Raw genomic sequence first — 11,504 nt, 5'->3', positions numbered from 1 at the left:
TCTTTCTAGGCAAACTCTCCTCAAGAACCTTACCACTCCCTGTGACAATAGCATTGACCGGTCTCTTGGGATCTAGGCCTTGGGAAGGTAAAGAAGAAGGACTAGCATGGTCTTTTAAAGCATTAGCAAGTTGGTAAATTTGGTTTTCAAGCATCTTATTATGAGTCATCATTTCATTAAATTTCTTGTCACTTACGGCCATGTAAGTGTTCAAAAACTTTGTTTGATTTTTAATGATTTCTTCCAAATTGGTTTTATGAGAAGAATAAGAGGATTGAGCATAGGAATTATCATTTTGGGTCATTGGAGCAAAATTGGGTAGGGGACCCCTTTGAGAATTTTTTGAAAATTTCCCCTATTTTGATTGTTCCAATTACCTCTACCTTGATTATGGTTACCATAACCTTGGTTATGATTACCATAATTTCAGTTATGATTTTGGCCACTATAACCTTGGTTGTTATAGTTACCTCGGGAATTTTGGTTCCCATGGTTCCTATTACCTTGGTTGTAGTTGTTAAAATTGCCATGGTTGTTGTAATTCCTATTCCATTGACCTCTTAGATTCTCAAACCTAGAATCATTATTATTTGACACATAGTTCACATGCTCATTCACATTTCCGTCTTGATCATCACAAACATCCATACATGCATGAGGGCAATTAGAAACATCATGATCATATGATCCACAATAATCACAAAACAAGCATCCACTAGGCATGTTACTAGAAGAGAGAGGGGGTTGAGAATTAGAAGACATACCTTTCCCCTTAGATTGGGAGAGAAGACTTGAAACTTGGTAGGTAGTACTTTCGAACTTCACCTTGATAGCGGACATCTCTTTCCCCAAGTTTGTCATTTGTGAGGATAAATTGTTGATTGCATTTAGATGATAAACCGAGTACACCGAAGAGCTACTTTTTCTAGTTGACTCTCTTTCTCCATCTTTCCAATCTCTATAATACCTCACTACGTCTTCAATTATGTCTACCAATTCCTCATCCGTTTTGTTCATGATAAGACCTCCGGCTCCTCAATCTAAACATGATTTTCCTTGAGGACTAAGACCTCCATAGAAAATTTGAATAATTTGGTAGGTAGGAATTCCGTGGTGAGGACATTCTCTTTGATAATTTTTGTATCTCTCCCATGCTTCATAGAGACTCTCACTAGGCTTTTGCTTGAAACCTTGAATCAAAGCTCTAGCCTCCACCGTTTTCTTTTGTGGATAGAAACGGGATAGAAACTCCTTGGTCACTTCATCCCATGTCCTTAGAGAATTCGGCTTGACCTCCTTGTCTAGCCATTCCAAGGCACGCCCTATGAGTGAAAAGGGAAATAGCTTGAGGGGGATGAATTCTTGGGAAATTCCATTCACCTTGATAGTATTGCTATACTTTTCGAACTCCTTGAGATGATTTAGCGGGCTTTTATGCTTGGCCCCACTTAATTGTCACCTCTCTATCAAGGTGATCATTGCCGGCCTTATTTCAAGTCATTTGCCAGTGTTGTTGGTGGAGCAATTCCACTCTCAAATCTATATGCACCGGGAATCCCCAATTCTTTCAACGCCACCCTTGGATTTTCTCCCATCCTTGCTTGTTCCTCTTGTTGTGGCTCTTTTTTACTTGAAAATGCTAGGGCTCAAAGATCATCTAGCACCCCTTAACCTTGCAATAGTTCTCTCAATTTCCGGATCAAATAGCACTAGTGAACGACCACGTGCTCTATGCATAAAATCTCAAAAGAAATGGTTAGTAGCACGACAACAAGTGTAGCCTAAAAGAATTTTTTTTTTATTTTCAATTAAAGATGAAATAGACTCAACAACTATAACAAAAGCACCAATATCACTCCCCGGAAACGGCGCCATTTTTTGACGTAGGGAAAAGTAGGTCGTTTGCCACCCTTTCCTTGAGTCAAACAAAATTTATAAACACTCGACCAACCTAATACGAGTATATGGTATGTCAAGGGTCGAACCCAAAGGAATGTGTAGGTGCAAGCTATAGCCTAGGTCAAGCTACTTTGAAGATTGTAGAAAGATATGGTTGGTAACTAAGATATCGAGAAAGCTAGATAAATCAAGAAATTCAATATACTAAACACTAGGGATATAGGTTCCACATGCAAGCTCAATGATTATGCTAATTGAAAGATCAGTCAATCAATTCAAACATTGCAAAGGACAAACAATAGTTGCAATCAATGTAATTCAAGAGCTATCTCCTATAAGCCAAGCTAGGGTTCACTATGAATGGCTAACTAGGAAAATCACAATAAAATTCAATCAATTAAAGCAATTCTCAAATCTAGGGTTCATGTCATTGAAATTTGCAATGCAATCTAGATTAATCTTATAGGTTGATCACTCCTAGTCCAATTAATCACATGCACAACTATGTCAACCAATTTAATTACAACAATTCAATCAATAAAGTATCATCAACTAGGAAAAATTATCAATTAATCATGCTTCCCCTTCTCCCTAGCAACTAATCTACTCACTAATCATGGTAAAATTGAAAAAACAAAACAAATTCAATCACAATCATATTCATTCCAAATTTACTCAAGAAGGAATTCAATTTCTCAACAAATTCTAAAGCAAAGAATGAAATTCAAATCAAACATTCAAGAATTAAAGGAAATTGCAATAAAAGTAAATTCAAAGGAAAGAAATCTCACAAAATTTCATTGATGTGAAGAAGAAATCCAAGATCAAGTTAAAATCAAAGATCAAAATTCAAGTACAATAAAGTAATCTTAAGCTTCTCTCTCTACAATCTCTCTCTACTATATCTGGAAAATAAGTGTTAAGTACAAAAATAATTCGTCCCCAAAAAAAGGAAAAGTCTAAGGGTATAAATAGAAGAATCGACCGAAGGGGGCGGGGCGCCTGGTGCGTGCGCACCACCAGGCCGCGCACGCGCACAGGTGGGTCTGCGCGCACGCACCCCTTGTGCCGTGCGCGCGCACCCCTGCTTGGTGCTCGTGGTCTTGCCTCCTTCGCTTGCTCGATCAATCTTCGCGCTCCCGAGCATCCCTATCATTGGCGCACTCGAGGTGATGATCGTGCGAAGGGAAGCTCCTTTATCTTCTAAGCACTTGAACACCTCAAGCCAAAGCATTGTTTCCAAGGCCCTCGAGCTTGCGGAGCTAGCTGGAATTGCATATTTGGAATCCCGAACTTAGCTCCATCAACTTTCTTGAATGCGCTCGAGCTTTCTACTTGGTTATCAAACCTCGAGAAACTCAACACTCCTACTAAACAAAGTCAAGGAAACAAAGAAGCGAGAGAAATAGTCGAGAAATGAACAAAATGACAAGAAAACAATTAAAAACATGCATTTCTCTAAACTTACACACAAATACGCAAAGCAAGCATTATTATATAAAAACACGGCAAAAAGGACTAAAAATGAGAGTAAAACTATAAAGAAAACCTAGCCTAAGAGTGCCATAAATGACACTCATCAACCAACCCAATTCTTAGCCCATTTCCCTAGACCATAACTTATTTCCTTCAATTTGTGTCTACACAAAAGAATGAGCTAAAATAATTTGGTGGTACTATAAATTTGATTCAATTAATATTTTGTTGGATAGAACTTGAAATAAGGTTTCCAACGGTATATCATAAGCCAAATTCCGATTTAAAACGAAGAAAATATGAGCAGAACACTAAACTTTACCCAAAACCGACACCCTTGAAGTAAAACGACCATATCTTTATAATATATATATATATATATATATATATATATATATATATATATATATATATATATATATATATATATATATATATATATATATATATATATTTGACCTAATTTCAATTTGGTTAGAAAGTAGACTTGATAACCTGTCCAACGACATAATATATGCCTTAATCCAAGTTACGGATCAAATGTTATAATAGTTTGAAAAATGCGTAAAAACTAGAATTTAACGCTTCAGGGCAAAATTGCCGCACCGCGTCAAATTATGACGTGTCAGGTACTCTTTACCGTGTCACGATATTTTTCACCATGAAAAGATAATTTTCTAGGGTGTTTTTTTCTTTCACGGCGCTTCAATTCTAGGGTTCTTTACCTCACCCCTCATATCTTCTCTATAAATACGAACCTGATTTCTCAAGTTTCGAGGCACCAAATCCTTTTCTTTTTCTCTCTTATACACCAAATCATTCTCTCTTTCTATTATTCTCTATAATAAACACTAGCCTTCCCTATTTTCTTACCATAAATCCCTTAAGCTCTCCCCGGAGTCCGTACAACACCCGAAGTTCTATACTTAAACCAATGCGTGAAAGGTAGAATTGGCTTAGGGTTTGGACCTAACTATTCTTTTCTTCCATTTAATTTAAATTTGATTTATATATTTATTGAATTTACTAAAAATTTATTCATGATGTAGCGAATTAAAGAAGAGCGGAACGTGAATAATTAATTCACTTAATTACTCCTATTATTATCTTTATTGCTAGTATCATGATTAGGTTTATTATTATTTAATTTGACTAACAATATCATGGTTAAATTTCTTCCAATATTAATTTTGGTTCTATTATATTTTATTGATCACCATATTGCATGTTAAAGGGAATATATAATTGAACATAACGCCTAATAAGCTAATTTGGACGACCCGTATAGGTTCCTTTTTTAATCTTGTTGTTAATTAAAGTGATCACTAATATTTTAGAATATGTTTGCATTAATATTTAACCAATTTAGCCTAATTTAGTTAGGAGCAAATTGAATCTTTGTTCGTATGCCTTTGAGATCGCAAAAATTACTTTTCATTACAAGAATCGAGTAGAGGCCAATACGGGTGAATGTGACTCCATGACTCACTTAGTACCATCATCCTCGATCCTCCTTTCGTGGTTCCGAACCATATGGAGTTAGTAATCTCATTGATTATGAATTGGGTGTAACCTTCACTGGTCAATTATTGTCCCTTAATCATGGTTGCCTTAAATGATCCGTGAACGGTTTACAACTTCCTTAAAAACTCATTGGCGGATCCGTACTTTGCTTTGTCTCTAATCGTGTCCCTGATCGTATATGTCAATTTCTACTTCCTATGAGTGCCAAGAATATTCACCACAAGTTTATGTAGGCGCGCTTCGAATGACGCTTACAATGTATTTATATATTATTTTCACTTAAGATTAGGAGTAATATAAATATTTCAGAGGATTTTTATTATTGTCTCTTATTCCTTTCTTTTGGATTAAACGTTTCTTTAGTTTTCTTTCTCGGTTGTTGAATCCTAGCTTTGGTTCTTCATTAATTCAATCTTCAAGGTATTTCATTCAATCTTTTGTCTTTTATTTTTTAATTGTGAATTCAAGTTTATTAATTTCTTTTGTTTTGTTTATTTCAATTATGAGAGAGTGGGCATGTCTAGGGCTAAGTGAGGGAAGCCATGTTTTTACCTTGATTATTTGTGCTTTAAGATTTATAAATTCATGAATTAGGTTTAAGTAATTCCAATTGATTTGTGCTTTATTGTTTGATTTATATTATTGGCCAATGTCATTAGTCAATTATTTAACAAATAAAAATTAGATAGAGTTGAAAGATCATATTTTTAGTGGCTTAATTACAATTGGCAAATTTGAGTATGTTAGTGACCGAACTATATATGTTAATTCGTAAGTGTTAATTCTCGACCGTAGGATTAAGAAGAGCTTTACTAATTAATTATTCGACCTAGTTTTTTTATTAGTGAATTAAATTAAATTTTTTTGGATTGGTAATAAGCATGGTAGGGCATTCATATGCCCTAGACCTCTGTTTTTTTTTTTTTTTTTGAAGTATAGACCTTTGTTTATTTCAGAACAACCTTATTTTCAATATTATCCTAGTTTAATTATCTTATACTTAATGTATAACTTAACTTAGATTTTACAGGTTCTATTACTGCCTTACCGACTATTTTAAGCACCTGTAGGATGCACATTTTCTTAAATTAGGAAAATCCTAGTGAAATGGAGGAAATGATTACATTTAAGAGAGATGTGAGGTTGACGAGAATGTGATTTTTTTTTCTTATTGTCACTACTAAATACAATCTCTCATAAGCACATCAGTAAGCCTAAAATACCTTTATATTGGTTCTTAGATTTCTTTGTATATTATTTTCTTAGCTTTGACCAAAATTAATAAATTCACTTCCGAATTAATGTTATTATTAAGCTAAAAAGTACATAAATATTGAATACAAATTCATCCTGAATTTGAAAGTAAACTATAAGTTTTCAGTAGAATTTTAGTTGAGCATGATAGAGAGAGGAGGAGAGGTATTAGAACAGTCAAACTCAACATCATCTACTAACGCAACCTGCACGTATGATCACAATAACTAATCTTCCAAATGAACCTAGTAGATAAAGTCATGTGTTGGTGCTACCTCTTGATCACGTGACTTATCTGTAGAATGAAAATGAGACCTTAAAACTGAGGCTGGGACGCTTGAAGAATTCCATCTGAGCCAAGTGCCCAGGTCCGAAAACAATCAGGTGGATGCTCTGTCAAAATTAGCATCCTTCGCCTCTGTGATACACCTCGGTCAGTATTCTGGGAAGTTATGGAAAAACGAAGTAATTCTGATGAAGAACCCATTGGAGTACTTGACCGAAGCTCTACGTGGATGGATGGCATCCGGGCATATTTGACAGACGATACGCTTCCTAATTCACCCCAAGAGGCAGCCGTGCTAAAGAAACGTGCTGCAAACTTCGAGATGAGAAACGGAGAGTTCTTCAAGGCGGGTTTCTTAAAACCTATGTTGAAGTGTGTTACCCCATAAAAGGGGAAAATAGGTACTCGAAGAGTTACACTCGGGATATTACGCCTCTCACATTAGCGGCATATCCCTACCTGTCAGGACTAGGCGAAAAGGTTACTTCTGGACTACTCTTGAGTCAGACGCCATGGAAATGGTCAAAAAGTGTGAAAAGTGACAAAGATTTGGTAAGCTTATCCATCAGGCGGTAACCGACCTGACAGCAATCCACAACCCAGTCCCGTTTGCTAAGTGGGGCATGGAAATTATAGGTCTTTATATGCCTGCACCAGGCGGAAAGCATTATATTATGGTGGCTGTGGATGATTTCACCAAGTGGGTTGAGGCAGAGGCGGTAAAGGGCATCAAGACAAAGGATGTCATCTCTTTCATGTGGAAGAACATCATCACCCGGTACGGGGTACATATGTCTATGGTGTTCGATAATGGCCCTCAGTTTGGGACGCCTCAGCTTAAGACTGTTTTGGGAGATCAAGGGATCTCACATTGTTTTGAATCAGTCGGTCGGCCCCAAGCAAACGGCCAAGTTGTAGCCTTCAACAAACTCATCTCAGACGGCATCAAGAAGAAAATTAAAAGGGCCGGTGGTTTATGGGCCGAAGAATTAATTAATGTTCTATTGGCCATCCTGACAACTGAAAAAGGGGCGGCTGGTGAAACCCACATTTCTTGTGATATACGGTGCTGAAGCCGTCTTTCCCATCAAGCATTACGAGCCAAACTCTACGAGTCATGCTATACGATGAAGAGGCAAACTGGGAGGCCATGCGGCTAGCATTGGACTCGCTCAAGGAGCGCAGGGGTAATGCCGCCTTACGTCATGAGATTTATCGTTTAAGAATGACCCGTGCCTACTGAAAGGAATGGTGTCCTTCGAACAAGTGTATTATTCTGATAGAGGGTTCGGAATTATTAGAAAGCTAATTATTCAGTGACGTCAAGTGATCGGAATGCCTGGGTGGAGGCCACTATAATTAGTATTACAGCTTAATCTTGATTGAACCTTTCGGGTCACACCCAAGCAACTAACGAACCGACACGACGAATTAATTCGGAAGGAATCAATGTGTCGCCCAAGTAATTAATATTTAGACGTCGGAAATTCAAGCTTGAAGCGTCGAAACCGAGTGTTAAAATAATAAAAGAAGAGACGAGAAAATTACTAATTAATCAACAAAATTACCAAAATACCCCTAGCATCGGAATGCCCAAAGAAAACCGAGTGCTAGGGGCATATGGCCTAGCAAGGTGGCTAGCAAACGCACCAAGCCGCGCGTAGGCTGGCTGGTGCATGTTAGCGCACCATGGCTAGCTAGGCTGGCTGTAGGATGCAGCACCAAGCGCGCATGTGCTAGCTGCCATCCCATAGCAGCTAGCCGCAAGGGCCGGCATGCATAGTGCGCCAGCCCGCACATTGGTGCGTGTCTTGCTGGCAGCAGGCCTCGGCCAAGCAACCTGCACATATCTGTTTGGCCTGCTGGGCCGAAGGCATGGCAGCAGCAGTAGCCCATAGTTGGGTGCCTTGGTGCCCAAGTGTGGGTGCCACGTGGTGCACGTGGATTCGTTGCTTGAAGCTTGAGGTGGCCGACTATGGGAGAGGATTGGGGAGCAAGTTTGGTCCCCCCTTTTTCAAGTGATCCTCACCTTACCTCTCTCATGAGTATGCCACTTGTTGATTTATTAGTAGTTTGATAATTAATTTTATTTTTGATTTAAAAATAAAATGGAAAAATCAATTCTCCCACATTGATTGAAGAGCAAATCTCACTCTTGTTTTTCCCTATAAATACCGGGTATTGGGAAAGTCACTTGAGTAAGGTGTTGAAAAAGGCAACTCCATTGAGAAAACCTTTGAACACATAAAATTACTCGAGTTTAGGTCGGGCTTAGCTAACCCCTAAGCATTGGACCATTTTTGGGGGTCGAGTTGCGGGTGGACTTCCGTTGGAGGTTCTTATGCGAGCGAGACTTAGAGCTTTCGAAGTAAGAGCTCTTTTGGTGAGCGAAGCACACACCAAAGGTATTAATCTCTTTCTTAATCTTGTTGTTTAAGTAAATTATGCTTTATGATTATATTTATTGTGAGTGTGGTCTTGGCTCAGGTTTTCTTCCGCGATGAGTCGGACTCATCAAAACCCAACACCTACAACAAACGAGTACAAAAACGGCCCTTGAAAGTTGGGGATTTTGTGTTACGAAAAATGGAGGCAATCTGTAGGGCCAATGAGCATGGAAAGCTAACTCCTAATTGGGAAGGCCCCTACCCGATCTATGAAGAAGTAAGAGACGACACTTACCGCCTGGAAACTCCAGACTGCAAGCGACTGCCTAGAACTTAGAATGTAGACAACTTGAAAAAGTACTACTTCTAAGGGTTTGTAAATTTTTATCAATGAAAAAAGTTTTTCGTTTTCACTTTTATTGTTTATTCTTTACTATACATGCGTAACTTTCTAAGTACCGCCTGTACAAGGTGCAGACGGACATAGCTAAAAACCAAACAAAATAAGGCCACAAGCCGAATGATAAACTAAGTAAAAAGTCAGTGGCTAAATAAGTGTCTAACAGACAGAAGGCCTATGGCCGGATGATATTAAAATTTTATAATTCGTCTTCTCCAACATGAGTAAGGCGTCCGACTACGCCCATCTAGGTGGAATCGTCATGGAGAGTAACTCCCATTTGGGTGACAAAGTGCTCTACAACCACTTAAAGACGGCAAAGATTGAACTATCAAATTGGTCGACTCATAGTAATTTGACGAAAAAGTAATCTAAAGGGAATACAAGCGAACTATTGAGTGAGGCTGTGTCTCATAGCACATCCGGAATTTGCGTAATGCCCTTACCTAGATTACGAATGGGTGTATATTGGATAATAACTACTCTGCTTGGAGTAGGAGGTTCGAATGTTTAGAAAACATTCGGGTGGTGTTAATGTATCAAGTATAACCTAAATAAATTCATTGTTTCTAACATACACAGACGGCCTAGACTGAGTAGTCTAATTGATTCACTCGTAGCCGTCTGAGTTAGCAACTTTTGAGGGATAAGTATGACCTTCATATCTGTTTAAGTGGGGCAGGCGACCCCTGTATGACCGCCTGCTTTATCACCAGCGCTGTAAAGCCGTCTGTATTTGCAAACGAAGCAATGCAGGCGGACGAGAGCAGATAAAACATTTCAGTTCGCCAGCTCCTTTTGAGCGTAATGGTGAGAACCTAAGGGCTAAGGCTCACACATAATAGTCATTCGGCCACCTAGAAAAAGGTTCAAGGCCGTTTGTCTAAAATGAACCGGATGGTCAGTGGCCGGTTGTACGCTTGGTTTGGGGCAATCACCATAGATTGATTGACTTAGAAATTAGTCATACTATTTTAAGCATAAAAAATTTCCAAGTCAATCAACCCACTCTTGAACCCAAGCATATAGCCGTCTAGGGGAAATAACACCCGGTACGCCGCCTGTATCAAATAAGATGCAGACATTCATGCAAGCATATAAAATAGCCTAACTTTTAAATAAAGGCCAACCAGATAGCCAGCTGATTTATAAACAAAAACTGATCCCTTGGCCAGCAAAATCAAATATTGTTAACCGGAATACATCTGGGGGAAAACATAGAAATTGTTGAATGGCCAGTCGGTAAAAACAAAGATACTCGACACGCAAGCCAAAAATTTATTTGAAATGGCCATTCGGCCGTAGAAAAAACTTGATTAAACATTAATCAGCTTTAGGAGAGGACTCAGAGCTTCATTTTCATCCGCCACGTCATCGTTAGTCGGATGTTGATCATTGTGCTCCTTATCCTCATCCTCATCCTCATCCCAGACATCTACTCCCCCCTTCGCCTCTTGATCCGCCTGTGCATCAAGCTCATTAGTACCTAGCTCATAACGATACTCCCAGACGGAGTAATCGTCATTAGGGAACAGAGACTTCCACACCATCTTCATACGAGTGACGCAGTCGGCCTCATTCTCCTGAATGAGAAGCTTTTTCTCTTCCTCAACCCGGGCGGTCCACTTGGATGTGAGCTGCTTCTCCTGGTTGGCAAGCCTATTTTGCAACTTCTCGTTTTAGCGCTTGAGACTATCCGTCTCCCTGCCATCATCTTGAGGCTTCTCCAACTCAGACTTGGCCGCCTTCAGCTCCGCCCTTAGCTCATCACCTTCTTCTAGGCCGCCTCAAAATCCTTTTTGACTTGCAAATTCGCAGCCGCCTCCAAATCCTTTTTGACTTGCAAATTTGCAGCTGCCTCCAAATCTTGAGTCAGCAACTTAGTCTTATTTACATCATACATGGCTTTGTCAAGATTGGAATCGACCCTTAAGTTGGCAGCCCTTACCTCTTTTTGCTCATCGTTGAATGGTTTTTAAGACCATTCACTCTCAGCATGGCCTACATTCGGTCAACAGAAGAGACGGTTAATATGCAGTTGGCCAAATCAAGAATTAAAAGGCATCAAAGTTGAGGGAGCCGGCTCCTTTAATAGAGTCACGCTGCTCAGTAGAGACGGCGCTGAGCATGTCCTTAGCAATTCGCTGCACATCCGGCGTCTAAGGAGCATCTGCACATGCAACATTTGGTGAGAAGCTGGCATAGATCCGGCCAATAGACCGGCTGGCTTCAGAACATGCTGGAGACTGGCTATAAGTCTTAACCCTACAAGGGTAAG

The 11,504-nt window shown here is 39.2% G+C and overlaps 1 non-coding gene across 1 annotated transcript; it reads left to right on the top strand.

Annotated features, from left to right (window-relative positions):
- Positions 1-1,105: 1,105 nt before the first annotated feature.
- Positions 1,106-1,211, top strand: LOC145573336 (small nucleolar RNA R71). The gene has a single exon (XR_014097384.1). It is a non-coding gene; the product is annotated as a small nucleolar RNA R71 (small nucleolar RNA).
- Positions 1,212-11,504: the final 10,293 nt, after the last annotated feature.

Source organism: Chenopodium album, chromosome 12 (genome assembly GCF_948465745.1).
Source record: "Chenopodium album chromosome 12, dcCheAlbu1.1, whole genome shotgun sequence".
NCBI classification, from domain to species: Eukaryota; Viridiplantae; Streptophyta; class Magnoliopsida; order Caryophyllales; family Amaranthaceae; genus Chenopodium; species Chenopodium album.
Note: the sequence above shows the minus strand (reverse complement) of the source record. Positions and strands in the feature narration are given on the sequence as shown.